Genomic DNA, 15,381 nt, shown 5'->3' with positions numbered 1-15,381 from the left:
TGATGTCTTTCAACAGAGAAGCACAATGTGCTGTCCTAACTTTAGCTGATTTAGGATATCACTTTTATTTTCTAAACATATGGTAAAAAAAAAAAAAAAAATTAATTGGAAACTGGAATGTCTGCTGTTCCAGATAATATGAATTGTATTCATATTGCAACATTTAAGCTACTTGCCAACAACTACTTGTTTTGCCAACAATATAGTCAATGACAACTATTCAGGTACCAGTTCCACTGTTCTGATACAACTTTATATATGGGGATGATTCATGGTTTACTTCAAGTCACAATATCAAGCAGCATCATTTGTCTTCTATCAGCAATTCATACTTGAACTGAGTCCATGTACTGATTTCTTGTATTTCACATCATTTCTAGTCTTGGATACCCCCATTCAGACTATATCTCTAAAGTAAAGGGTGCAGATGGCCTTAAAAAACAAGAAACTCTACCATTCACTTATGTCTATTTCATTACCGTAATTATTTTCCCCAGGAAAGAGTCTTGTTCAATGCTATTTGCCAAGTGGCTTCTTCAATAAATTTGTCCTCTGAATATTGTAGCACACATTATTGTGTGTTTAAAATTCATACATCAAAGCCAATCTGATTCTAAAGAGAATCACATGCATTGGAAACATAGATTTGAACAAAATGAGAAAAGACAGATGATAGAAAGAGGATCGTCATTGAAATGGCCATTTATTGATTCATGTTTTCACTCAAAAAGCATGTTATAAATGCATAACATGTTCTGGAAACAGGGATACACAGGGAACCAATTTATTAACTAGGTGAATGACAATAGCTATAATGCACAAATAGGGGTAGCAGGGAGAACATATGAGAAAAAGACATGGAACAAATAAAATTAGTGCAATCTAGAAGAGGAAATTTCATAGAGAAAGATGTGTGGTTGAAAGCACTGAGAGGAGGGGGGATCAGGGAACCATATTTCTAATATTTCTGTGGTGGTGTTGTACAACCTTGTGAAAATATTTTTTAAAACCGCTAAATTATATTCTTAAAAGGATAAATGTTATAGTGCATGAATTACACCTGAATTTTAAAAGAAAACACAGAATGCAGATTCAAGGGAAAAATGAATTTTTCAATGTAAGAGGATGTATTAGTTTCCTAGGGCTACCATTACAAAATATCACAACTGGGTGGCTTGAAATAGCAAGTTTATTTTCTCATAGTTCTGGAAGATAGAAGTCTAAAATTAAGATGTCAGAAAGCCATGCTCCCTCTGAGACTTGTTGGGGAGAATACTACCTTGCCTCCTCCTAGCTTCTAGAGGAAGCCACCATTCTTTGGCATTTCTTGGCCTAGAGTTGCATCCTTCTCTTCTCTTCTCTGCCTCTGTTGTCACATGGTATTCTCTCTGTGAGTTGATTTCCAAATCTCTCTCTTCTTATTAGGACACCAAGCCTTTGGATTAGAGCCCAAACTGATGACTTCAGCTTAATTTGATTATATCTTCAAAGGCTCTATTTTCATATAAGGTCACATTCTGAGGTTCTAGGAAGGACATTAATTGGAGGGGGACACTATTCAACTCATAACACTGGGACATATAGAGGAAGCATTTGGACTTTGTCTTGATGGACTTATAATGCTAGTATTAGGAGTGTGCTTTTAAATTCCCAGGCAAAAGGTTGTTTTGGTTTTTGAACTGGAAATGAATGCAGCTACATGTTAAGAGAATTAGTCTGGCAATAACTGGTAGAATGATATGGATTTAAAATAGACACACAGTAGGAAAACTGCAAAGGAAAGTTGTAGAGAACACTGAGGAGGAAAAATCCTCAACATGTATAAGGAACCCATGCCCCCCACCATCCCCTTTTTTAAATCCACAATATTCTGTAATTAGTCTGTCTCCAGGGCATATGAATGGTGGAAATGCTGGTTCAGTATGGATTGTGTGAAAAATTATAGAGTAGACATTTGCTTGCATTGCTCACCAGTAAAAATAGAGACATTTTGAGAATATTTTAGAATTTGATGATAGATTATATATGCTGGGGTAAGAGATACCAAGGATAGCATGTAGTTAACACAAATATATAACTCATTCATTGAAATAAGGGATATTGAAAGAGAACTGGTTTTGGAGTGGGAGTGGAGATAGAGATGATGAGTTCAATATTGCACAGGTTGAATTTGAGATGCTTTTTATACATATTTAATCATTATGTAAAGAATCTGAAGCTCACTTGTGAGTTTGTGTATTAGAGGTAATTGAAATTAGGATGTGGATGCACTCTCTTAGTGAATATACAATATCATGAAGGAAACAACACAAAAGAAAAATTTGAACAACTCTGAATTGAAGATTAGGTGGAAGGCAATGAGCAAATTAAACTGATTGGGAGAGACAAGGAAGGAAGGACAAAATTTCTCTACTGAAAGAAAGAGACGGAACAATTATAGATGAAGACAGTGGTCAATACTGCCCAGTGCTATTGAGAAGGTGAAGACTGGCTACCTGGAGGTAACTGATGACTCTATTCAAGCACCATTCATATCCTAATAACTCCCAAATGTCAAATTCCAGCCCAGCTCTTTCCTGAACCCCAGACTCATATCTCCAGTTGCATATTGAATGCCTCCTTGGCATCACAGACTTAACACATTCAAAAGAAAGTTCCTGATTTTCTTCCCTAAACTTATCCTGCATTCTCCCTCATCCCCATTTAGTGTCAGTCGCATATCCTTGACTCAGTTTACTTTCATATAACTCATCCAGTCTTCACCAAATTCTACTAGCTCTACCTTCTAAGCACATGTCCCTATGCCAAACTCCATCGTTTATTGTTTTTATTAACAGCTGTATTGAAATATAATTCTTGTACCATGCAGTTTATCCATTTAAAGTGTACAGCTCAATGGTTTTTATTCTATTTGAATAGTTGTCCATCCATCACCACAGTTAATTTTGGAACATTTAGTCACTGCCCCCCCCTCCAAAAAAAAGATTAACAGTCACTCTCCATTCCCTCTTTCCCCTGGTCCCTAGCAATCACTAATCTACTTTGTATGTGTATGGAATTATCTGTTCTGGACTTCTCATAAATGGTATTGAACTTGATGTGGTCTTTTCTGACCAGCTCCTTTCACATAATATGATGCTTTCAAGGTTTATCATGTTGTAGGTTGTATCAGCACTTTATTCTTTTTCATAACTGAATAACATTTCATTATTTTTGTATGGATATAGCACACTTTGTTTAACATTTCCTCAGTTGATGGATATTTCAGTTATTTCCACCTTTTGGCTCTTAGGAATAATGATGCTATAAATATTTATGTTTCATTCAAACATTCGTTTTCCTTCTCTTAGGGGTGTACCTAGGAGTGCAACTACTGGGTCACTGGATAGTAGAGTAACTTTGTTTAACCTTTTAAGGAACTGCCAGATGTTTTTTCCAAAGCAGTGACCATCATCTCTTGGTAGAATTATTGCATCAGCATTGTTACTGCTGCCCTTGCTTCTGTCATTACTCCCCACAGTCCATTTTTGTTGCCCACATCCCTCCATTGGGTCCTCAGTTCAGTCAGAGTAAAACTGAAGCATTTGCAATGATTACAAGCTCTGGCAGGTCTGGCCCCATATGACCTCACTGGTTTTATCTTGTGCTGTGTCTCTTCCCTTTGCTTATTCCCTACTGATCTCTTTGCTCTTCCTTGTCTATACCAGGTACACTCTCACTGCTTATCTATTCCCTCCTTCTGGAAAAGGCATCCCACTATATCCACAGTGCTTGCTCTTTACCTCCTCATGCATTTATTCAAATGTTTCCTTCTTGGTGAGGCAGTCAACCTTTTTTTGTGGCGTAAGATGGTGGAGTAGAAGGACATGCGCTCATCTTCTCCTGCAGGAACTCCAAAACTACAACTTGCTGCTGAACAACTATCAACTGGAGAATGTTGGATCCCACCAAAAAAAGATATGCATGTCTAAGGGTAAAGGAAAAGCTGCAGCAAGATTGTAGGAGGGGTGAAATCATGCTTGGAATCAAACCCCTTACCTGCCACAGATGCTCAGAGGGTTCAAACAAACCTTGTGTGTACCAAGACCCAGAGACCCCACAAAGAGCCCGACCTGTGTTTGAGTGTCTCCTGCGAAGGTACAGGTGTGCAGCAGCCTGCCGCAGGGACAGGGGCTCTGGGTGCAGCAGACCTGGGTATGACACAAGCCCTCTTGGAGGAGGTCACCATTAACCCCACCATAGAGCCACCAGAAGTTACACGGGACTGGGGAAACAGACTCTTGGAGGGCACAAACAGAACCTCGTGTGCACCAGGACCCAGGAGAAAGGAGCAGCGACCCTACAAGAGACTGACCAGGTCTGCCCTTGGGTATCCAAGTGTCTCCTGCGGAGGTGTGGGTCAATGGTGGCCTGTTGCAGGGTTGGGGGCACTGAGTGCAGCAGTGCATACATGGGACCTTTTGAAGGAGGTCGCCATTATCTTCATTGCCTCCACCATAGTTTGGCCTCAGGTCAAACAACAGGGAGGGAAAACAGCCCTGCCCATCAACAGAAAATTGGGATTAAAAATTTACTGAGCATGGCTCTGCCCATTAGAACAAGACCCAGTTTCCCCCTCTGTCGGTCTCTGCCATCAGGAAGCTTCCATAAGCCTTCTCCATCAGAGAGCAGACAGAATGAAAACCACAATCACAGAAAACTAATCAAACTGATCACATGGACCACAGCCTTGTCTAACTTGATGAAAGTATGAGCCATGCCATGTAGGGCCACCCAAGATGGACGGGTCATTGTGGAGAGTTTGGACAAAACGTGGTCCACTGGAGAAGGGAATGACAAACCACTTCAGTATTCTTGTCTTGAGAACCCTATGAACTGCATGAAAAGGTAAAAAGATAGGACACTGAAAGGTGAACTCCCCAGGTTGGTAGGTGCCCAATATGCTATAGGAGATCAGTGGAGGAATAACTCCGTAAAGAATGAAAAGACAGAGCTAAAGCAAAAACAATACCCAGTTGTGGATGTGACAGGTGATGGAAGTAAAGTCTGATGCTATAAAGAGCAATATTGCATAGGAACCTGGAATGTTAGGTCCAGGAATCAAGGCAAATTGGAAGTGGTCAAACAGGAGATGGCAAAAGTGAATATCAACATTTTAGGACTTGGTGAACTAAAATGGACTGGAATGGGTGAATTTAACTCAGATGACCATTGTATCTACTACTGTAGGCAAGAATCCCTTAGAAGAAATACAGTAGCCATTATAGTAAACAAAAGGGTCCAAAATGCAGCACTTGGGTGCAATCTCAAAAACAACAAAATAATCTCTGTTCGTTTCCAAGGCAAACCATTCAATACAACAGTAATCCAAGTCTATGCCCCAACCACTACTGCTGAAGAAGCTGAAGTTGAACGGTACTATGAAGACCTATAAAACACTCTAGAACTAACACCCCAAAATGATGTCCTTTCATTATAAGGAACTGGAATGCAAAAAGTAGGAAGTCAAGAGATACCTGGAGTAACAGGCAAATTTGGCCTTGGAGTACAAAATAAAGCAGGTCAAAGGCTAACAGAGTTTTACCAAGAGAACTCACTGATCATAAGTAAACACCCTCTTCCAACAAAACAAGAGAAGACTCTGCACATGGACCTCACCAGATGGCCAATACCAAAATCAGACTGATTATATTCTTTGCAGCCAAAGATGGAGAAGCTCTACAGAGTCAGCAAAAACAAGACTGGGAGCTGACTGTGGCTCAGATCATGAACTCCATATTGCCAAATTCAGACTTAGATTCAAGAAAGTAGGGAAAACTACTAGACCATTCAGGTATGACCTAAATCATATAACTTACGATTATACAGTGAAAGTGACAAATAGATTCAAGAGATTAGATCTAATAGACAGAGTGCCTGAAGAACTATGGACAGAGGTTCATAACATTGTACAGAAGGAAGTGATTAAGACCATCCCCAAGAAAAAGAAATGTAAAAAGGCAAAATGGTTGTTTGAGGAGGACTTACAAATAGGTGAGAAAAGAAGAGAAGCAAAAGGCAAAGAAGAAAAGGAAAGATATACCCATCTGAATGCAGAGTTCCAGAGAATAGCAAGGAGAGATAAGAAAGCCTTCCTCAGTGATCAATGCAAAGAAATAGAGGAAATCAATAGAATGGGAAAGACTAGAGATCTCTTCAAGAAAATTAGAGATACCAAGGGAACATTTCATGCAAAGATGGGCTCGATAAAGGACAGAAATGGTATGGACCTAACAGAAGCAGAAGATATTAAGAAGAGGTAGCAAGAATATACAGAACTATACAAAAAAGATCTTCATAACCCAGATAACCATAATGGTGTGATCACTCACATAGAGCCATCCTGGAATGTGAAGTCCAGTGGGCCTTGGGAAGCATCACTACCAACAAAGCTAGTGGAGGTGATGGAATTCCAGTTGAGCTATTTCAAATCCTGAAAGATGATGCTGCAAAAGTGCTGCACTTAATATGACAGCAAATTTGGAAAACTCAGCAGTGGCCACAGGACTGGAAAAGGTCAGTTTTCATTCCAATCCCAAAGAAAGGCAATGCCAAAGAATGTTCAAACTACTGCACAATTGCACTCATCTCACATGCTAGCACAGTAATGCTCAGAATTCTCCAAGCCAGGCTTCAACAGTATATGAGCCATGAACTTCCAAATGTTCAAGCTTGATTTAGAAAAGGCAGAGGAACCAGAGATCAAATTGCCAACATTCATTGGATCATCCAAAATGCAAGAGAGTTCCAGAAAAACATCTACTTCTGCTTTATTGACTCACTGGAAAAGACCTTGATGCTGGGAAATATTGAAGGTGGGAGGAGAAGGAGATGACAGAGGATGAGATGGTTGGATGGCATCACTGACTCGATGGACATGAGTTTGAGTAAGCTCCAGGAGTTGGTGGTGGACAGGGAAGCCTGGCATGCTGCAGTCCATGGGGTCACAAAGAGTCACATATGACTGAGTGACTGAACTGAACTGAGGCAGTCAACACTCCCTTCCTCCCTTTCCTGCCTTTTGTTTATGTGTGTGTGTTTATTTTTATCCATCACTCTTATTACCACTGAAAGTACTATGTAGTTTGTTTCATATCTGTTTTCCCCCACTAGAGAGCTAGCTTCATGGAAGCAGGAACTCTGGATTTTGTTCAAGCTGTATGTTCAGGGTCTAGACTATCTAGTAAGATTAAAGAAACATTTCATGTATGAATAATTCAGTTGAGTTCAGTCGCTCAGTCGTATCCAACTCTTTGCAACCCCATGGACTGCAGCATGCCAGTCTTCCCTGTCCATCACCAACTCCCGGAACTTGCTCAAACTCATGTCCATCAAGTCGGTGATGAATAATTGAATGAATATATATTAAGCCCAGCAGTTTTATTGGAATGAGGTAGAGTAGTGAATGGGAAGTGAGGACATGAATCAGTGAGAAGAAATGACACTTCCAGCAGGTTTGAGAATTACAGACTGGATATACACAAATCCCTCTGACTTCTCTCCCGTTTCTGTAGATTAACTAAGGGTCCATGCTCTTAACTAAGGCCAACTCCCTACATGTACCTATAATCATGTGGGGAGGAAAAGATTTTTCTCTACCAACGTAGGTCCAAAAAGAGATCTGAAAATTAACTGAAAATAGATTAACTGGAGAAAAGATTTTTTAAACAGGAGCAAACAGGAGTTGCTCATTGATGAGTAACTCTGGGAATAGATAGAGATTTATAGGCTTCTAAGGTGGCACAGTGGTAAAGAATCCATCTGACAATGCAGGAGATGCAAAAGACACGGATTTGATCCCTGGGTCAGAAAGATCCCCTGGAGGAGGCAATAGCAGCCCACTTCAGTATTCTTGCCTGAAAATTCCATGGACAGAGGAGCCTGATAGGCTACAGTCCTTGGAGCCACAAAGAGTGAGTGACTGCTCACACAGGCACACACACAAAGATTTATATACCACCTTAACAAAGAGCAAGGTTCAGGGTTTCAGTGGGATTGTATGGAAGCTTCTGTTTGGCTTTTTAATGCTAATGAAAATGGACAGACTCCTTCCTGTCTAGAAACTCTTTTGGTGAGGGTTGGGGGAAGAGGGGGTAGAGGAGGGCAGTCAGTAGTGGCTATATTTTCAGGAGGCTTGTTGAGACAGTGTCTTTCTGTGGCTGCTGTTCAGATGTTTTCCATTTAAAATAATCTTCAGACCACTTTGGTGGACTGTTAATTCCTCTGGATCCATCCTCTGTAGCCTGTACAGACAGGCCCTCTTGATGCACCCTCTCAGAACACCATGCACAGAGAAGGCTATGTGACAGTCTCCCCTGGAACTGAATATGGTGGTGTAGTGCCCTGAACAAGGGCATCAAGGTTTCTACTCAATCCTGCATCATCAGTTTTCCCTTCTCACCTGTATCATCTTGTTACATACAAACATGCTGTTATTCTCCCTGGTTTTAAATAAAGTAAAACCAACCCTTGATTTTAATAGGAAAATTTAAATAATTTAAAATTTTAAATACCTGGTCCTGATACCTGGACCGGGTATCAGGTGATACCTAGGAATTATTGTGAATATAGTCACAGGAGACCCCCACCATCACACAAGAATAGGAGACTATTTTTTAAAATCCAGTAAAAACAGAACGTCTCTGATGATCCTAATTTACAAAAAGTCCTGTCTCCTCCCACAAACCTGAAATCAAGTCTGCTTAGAAAGAAAGAGAAAAACTAAGGGTTCAAACCAGTTAGGGGCCTGGAGAAAGTGAAGCAACACCCAGGAAGACTTCCCTAGGACTTCTAGCAAGGCATCTCCATGTGCTTAGAGGAAAAACTGAATTGTGATGCCCAGGAATTTTGCCAGTGTCTTTGTGTCAAGGAAAACTGGAAATGATCAAACAGGAGATGGCAAGAGTAAATGTCAACATTCAAGGAATCAGCAAACTAAGATGGACTGGATGGGTGAATTTAACTCACAGGACCATTATAGCAACTACTGTGGGCGGGAATCCCTTAGAAGAAATGGAGTGGCCATCATAGTCAACAAAAGAGTCTGAAAGGCAGTACTTGGATGCAATCTCAAAAACGACAAAATGATCTCTATTTGTTTCCAAGGAAAACCATTCAATATCATGGTAATCCAAGTCTGTGCCCTGACCAGTAACACTGAAGAAGCTGAAGTTGAACGGTTCTATGATGACCTACAAACCTTTTAGAACTAACACCCAAAAAGATGTCCTTTTCATATAGGGGACTGGAATGCAAAAGTAGGAAGTCAAGAAACACCTGGAGTAACAGGTAAATTTGATCTTGGAGTACAGAATGAAGCAGGGCAAAAGCTAATAGAGTTCTGCCAAGAGAACGCACTGGTCATAGCAAACACCCTCTTCCAACAACACAATAAAAGACTCTACACATGGACCTCACCAGATGGCCAACACTGAAATCAGACTGATCATATTCTTTGCAGCCAAAGATGGAGAAGCTCTATATAGTCAGCAAAAACAAGACTGGGAGCAGATTGTGGCTCAAATCCTGAACTCCTTATTGCCAAATTCAGATTTAAATTGAAGAAAGTGGGGAAAACCACTAAACCATTCAGGTATGACCTAAATCAAATCCCATATGACTATACAGTGAAAGTGAGAAATAGATTTAAGGGACTAGATCTGATAGATAGAGTGCCTGATGAACTATGGACGGAGGTTCATGACACTGTACAGGAGATAGGAATCAAGACCATCCATCAAAAAAAAGAATTGCAAAAAAGCAAAATGGCTGTCTGAGGAGTCCTTACAAATAGCTGTGAAAAAAAGAGAAGCAAAAAGCAAAGGAGAAAAGGAAAGATATACCCATTTGAATGCAGAGTTCCAAAGAATAGCAAGGAGAGATAAGAAAGCCTTCCTCAGTGATCAATGCAAAGAAATAGAGGAAAACAATAGAATGGGAAAGACTAGAGATCTCTTCAAGAAAATTAGAGATACCAAGGGAACATTTCATGCAAAGATGTGCTCAACAAAGGACAGAAATGGTATGGACCTGACAGAAGCAGAAGATATTAAGAGGTGGCAAGGATACACAGAAGAACTGTACAAAAAAGATCTTCATGACCCAGTAAATCACGATGGTATGATGACTCACCTAGAGCCAGGAATGTGAAGTCAAGTGGGCCTGAGGAAGCATCACTACGAACAAAGCTAGTGGAGGTGATGGAATTCCAATTGAGCTTTCAAATCCTAAAAGATGATGCTGTGAAAGTGCTGCACTCAATGTGCCAGCAAACTTGGAAAACTCAGCAGTGGCCACAGGACTGGAAAAGGTCAGTTTTCATTCCAATCCCAAAGAGAGGCAATGCCAAAGAATGTTCAAACTACTGCACAATTGCACTCATCTCACACGCTAGTAAAGTAATGCTCAAAATTCTCCAAGCCAGGCTTCAGCAATACGTGAACCGTGAACTTCCAGATGTTCAAGCTGGTTTTAGAAAAGGCAGGGGAACCAGAGATCAAATTGCCAACATCCGCTGGATCACTGAAAAAGCAAGAGAGTTCCAGAAAAACATCTCTTTCTGCTTTATTTACTGCCAAAGCCTTTGACTGTGTGGATCACAATAAACTGTGGAAAATTCTGAAAGAGATGGGAATCCCAGACCACCTGACCTGCCTCTTGAGAAACCTATATGCAGGTCAGGAAGCAACAGTTAGAACTGAACATGGAACAACAGACTGGTTCCAAATAGGAAAAGGAGTACGTCAAGGCTGTATATTGTCACCCTGCTTATTTAACTTATATGCAGAGTACATCATGAGAAATGCTGGGCTGGAAGAAGCACAAGCTGGAATCAAGATTGCCAGGAGAATATCAATATCAATAACCTTATATATATATATTGATATATCATATCAATAACCTTAGATATGAAGAAGACACCACCCTTATGGCAGAAAGTGAAGAACTAAAGGGCCTGTTGATGAAAGTGAAAGTGGAGAGTGAAAAAGTTGGCTTAAAACTCAGCATTCAGAAAACTAAGATCATGGCATCTGGTCCCATCACTTCATGGCAAATAGATGGGGAAACAGTGGAAACAGTGGCTGACTTTCTTTTGCGGGGCTCCAAAATGACTGCAGATGGTGATTGCAGCCATGAAATTAAAAGATGCTTACTCCTTGGAAGGAAAGTTATGAGCAACCTAGACAGCATATTAAAAAGCAGAGACATTACTTTATCAACAAAGATCCATCTAATCAAGGCTTTGGTTTTTCCAGTAGTCATGTATGGATGTGAGAGTTGGACTGTAAAGAAAGTCAAGGGCCCAAGAATTGATGCATTTGAACTGTGGTGTTGGAGAAGACTCTTGAGAGTCCCTTGGACTGCAAGGAGATCCAATCAGTCCATCCTAAAGGAGATCAGTCCTGAGTGTTCATTGGAAGGACTGATGCTGAAGTTAAAACTCCACCTGATGCGAAGAGCTGACTCATTTCAAAAGACTCTGATACTGGGAGGGATTGGGGACAGGAGGAGAAGGGGACGACAGAGGATGAGATGGTTGGATGGCATCACCGACTCAATGGACATGAGTTTGAGTAGGCTCAGGGAGTTGGTAATGGACAGGGAGGCCTGGTGTGCTGCAGTTCATGGGAGCAAAAGAGTCAAACATGACTGAGCGATTGTACCGAGCTCAACTTGTGTAAAATATTTAAAATTAGAACATGTAGTATTTTATCTCAATAAAAAGTTGACTTACTTTTAAATCACTTAATTTTAAATACATAGCCTTATGAACTAAAACAAAAAACCTTTAGGCAATAGTCCTAGCTTTAACCTAGCAAATTGAAATTATCAAAGACTTGGAGAACTAAGTTAAATATTCAATGCTCAGCATTGACTATGTTACCTACCAGAAGCAAATAGCTTTTGGAACAAAAGAGCAAACATAAATACAATCAACTAAGTTGTTAAATTCACCAAATACAACATAAATATTCTAAAAGCCAGTCCCCAGGCCATCTTTAGATTAAGAACAAAAATGAAAATACCAGCACGCAATTCTATAAATTACTTAATATTGATGTTCTTAGACACTCGTAAACACAGCCATGAAATTTCCAAATCCTGTACCTCTCTTTGTTGTCTTTCCTTGTTCAAAGCTAATACAGTCTATATTAATTTCCTAGTTAATTCAAAACTAGCTAATGCATTCCTATAAATGTCACTCAGGAGGGAGAAAAAATATGCTTAAAAAAATTGTTCTATGGTTGCTGTTCTGTATTACTATTCTCAGTGATGGATTAAATTATCAAAAGACCAAAATATCAGTGCATTACTAATTCCTGAAAAAAATGAATTTCTGAGGTTACTGTGGAAAGTAACAAAGTGTCAGGTTGAGACCCACAAATAGAAAGGCTCTTCTCTAACTTACTAATGGGACTAAGTTGCCAGATTTACTTAAAAAAAAAAAAAAAAGTCTGCTGGGAGCTGGTCCCAGGCATAGGCATGCCAGACATAGTCCCTCCATATAGGAGGCTGCAGCTAATAAGTGAGACAGATATTGTTGCATAAGAAGAAATTTGACTGATCTTTGTCCCTGCTTTCTAGGAGGGAGCCTCTAAATCTTTGGTATTTCCAAATTGAAAAAAAGTGTCTTTGTTATTCATGGTGAGTCCCTCAGACCACACTAGAATATATGCTATCGATGTGACTCCTGGTGAGTCTCCAGATAATCTCAGGATGGGGGCCACAATACCAGAGGGACCAACTGTGTGATCAGAGAGAGGGTTAAGGCTATGAGTCACACATTTATAAGATCGACTTCTGAGAAGGGGCAGAGGAACTCAAAATTGAGTGTAATCACATGGCCAGTGATTCAGTCAATCAAACTTATGTCACAAAACCCCAATAAAAACTGGATATCTGAAGCTCTGATGAGCTTCCACGTTAGTGATACTTTTCGATGTGCCAGGAGGGTCATGCATTCTGAGGACAGGGAACATTTTTGCTTGGGATCCTCTCAGACCTCATCCTATGTGTCTCTTCATTTGGCTGGCTCCAATTTGTATGCTTTATGATAAAATTATAATCCTATGTATAATGCTTTCTTGAAGTCCCTGAGTCATTCTAGCAAATTCTAGAACTTGGGGAGGTAGTAGGAAGCCTCAGATTTGTAGCCAATTGGTAAGAAGTATGAGTGGCCTGAGAACTCTAGAGCTTGCCACTGATGGCTGAAGTGAGGAGGGTTTATAGAGCACTGTGCCCTCAACCTGTGGAATCGGACACAACTCCACGTAGTCTCAGAACTACATGGCAAATACACACACAGAAAACTTGAATACCATGAGAAAATGCTAAGAGAGGGGTGTATACTGAGAAGGACAGGGGCACACAAGAAGAAGCACAGGACCCAGCCCTTTCTCCAAGGATAAGGAAAGCTTCTAGCAATTGTCTCTCTCTTTTTTTTATTAATTGAAGGATAATCGCTTTAGAGAATTTTGTTATTTTCTGTCAAACATCAACATGAATCAGCTAAGTATACATATGTCCCCACCTTTTGAACCACCCTCCCATCTCCCTCTCCATTCCACCCCTCTAGGTTGATACAGAGCCCCTATTTGAGTTCCCTGAGTCATACAGCAAATTCCCATTGGCTATCTATTTTACATGTGGTAATGTAAGTTTCCATGTTACTCTCTCCATACATCTCACCCTCTCCTGCCCCCTACATGTCCATAAGTCTGTTCTCTATCTGTTTTTCCATTGCTGCCCTGCAAATAAATTCATTGGTACTGTCTTTCTAGATTCCATATATATGTGTTAGTATATGATACTTATATTTCTCTTTCTGACTTACTTCACTCTGTATAATAGGCTCTAGGTTCATCCACCTCATTAGAACTGACTCAAATGTGTTCCTTTTTATGGCTGAATAATATTCCATTGTGTATATGTACTACAGCTTCTTTATCCATTCATCTGCCGATGGACATCTACATTGCTTCCATGTCCTAGCTGTTGTAAATAGTGCTGCAATGAACATTGGGGTACATGTGTCTTTCTCAGTTTTGGTTTCCTCAGGGTATATATGCCTAGGGGTGGGATTGCTGGGTCATATGGTGGTTTTATTACTAGTTTTTTAAGAAATCTCCATATCATCTTCCATAGGGGCTGTATCAATTTATATTCCCACCAGCAGTGCAAGAGGGTTCCCTTTTCTCCACACCTCTCCAGCATTTATTGTTTGTAGACTTTTTGATAATGGCCATTCTGACAGGTGTGAGGTGATATTTCGCTGTAGTTTTGATTTGCATTTCTCAAATAATGAGTGATGTTGAGCATCTTTTCATGTGTTTGTTAGCCATCTGTGTGTCTTCTTTGGAGAAATGTCTGTTTAGGTCTTTTCCCCACTTTTTGACTGAATTGTTTGCTTTTCTGGTACTGACTTGTATGAGCTGCTTGTATATTTTGGAAATTAATCCTTTGTCAGTTGTTTCATTTGCTATTATTTTTTCCCATTCTGAGGGTTGTCTTTTCACCTTGTTTATAGTTTCCTTTGCTGTGCAAAAGCTTTTAAGTTTAATTAGGTCCCATTTGTTTATTTTTGCTTTTATTTCTCCATTACTCCAGGAGGTGGGTCATAGAGGATCTTGCTTTGATCTGTGTCATTGAGTTTTCTACCTATGTTTTCCTCTAAGAGTTTCATCGTTTCTGGTCTTAAATTTAGATCTTTAATCCATTTTTTAGTTTATCTTTGTGTATGGTGTTAGGAAGTGTTCTAATTTCGTTCTTTTATATGTAGCTGTCCAGTTTTCCCAGCACCACTTATTGAAAAGGCCATCTTTGCCCCATTGTATAATTTTGCCTCCTTTGTCAAAAATAAGGTATCCATAGGTGTGTGGGTTTATATCTTGGCTCTCTATCATATTCCATTGGTCTATATTTCTGTTTTTGTGCCAGTTCCATACTATCTTGATAACTGTAGCTTTGTAGTATAATCTGAAGTCAGGAAGGTTGATTCCTCCCACTCCATTCTTCTTTCTCAGGACTGCTTTGGCTATTCAGGGTCTTTTGTGTTTCCATATGAATTATGAAATTTTTTTGTTCTAGTTCTGTGAAGAATGCCATTGGTAATTTCATAGGGATTGCACTGAATCTGTAGATTGCATTTGATAGTATAGTCATTTTTATAATATTTATTCTTCCAACCAGGAACATGGAATATCTCTGCATCTGTTTATGTCATCTTTGATTTCTTTCATCAGTGATAATAATTTTTTGTATACAGTTCTTTTGTCCCTTAGATAGGTTTATTCCTAGATATTTAATTTTTTTTGTTGAAATGGTAAATGGGATAGATTCCTT

Source organism: Bubalus bubalis, chromosome 9 (genome assembly GCF_019923935.1).
Source record: "Bubalus bubalis isolate 160015118507 breed Murrah chromosome 9, NDDB_SH_1, whole genome shotgun sequence".
Classification (NCBI taxonomy): domain Eukaryota; kingdom Metazoa; phylum Chordata; class Mammalia; order Artiodactyla; family Bovidae; genus Bubalus; species Bubalus bubalis.
This window is presented reverse-complemented; position numbering follows the sequence as displayed.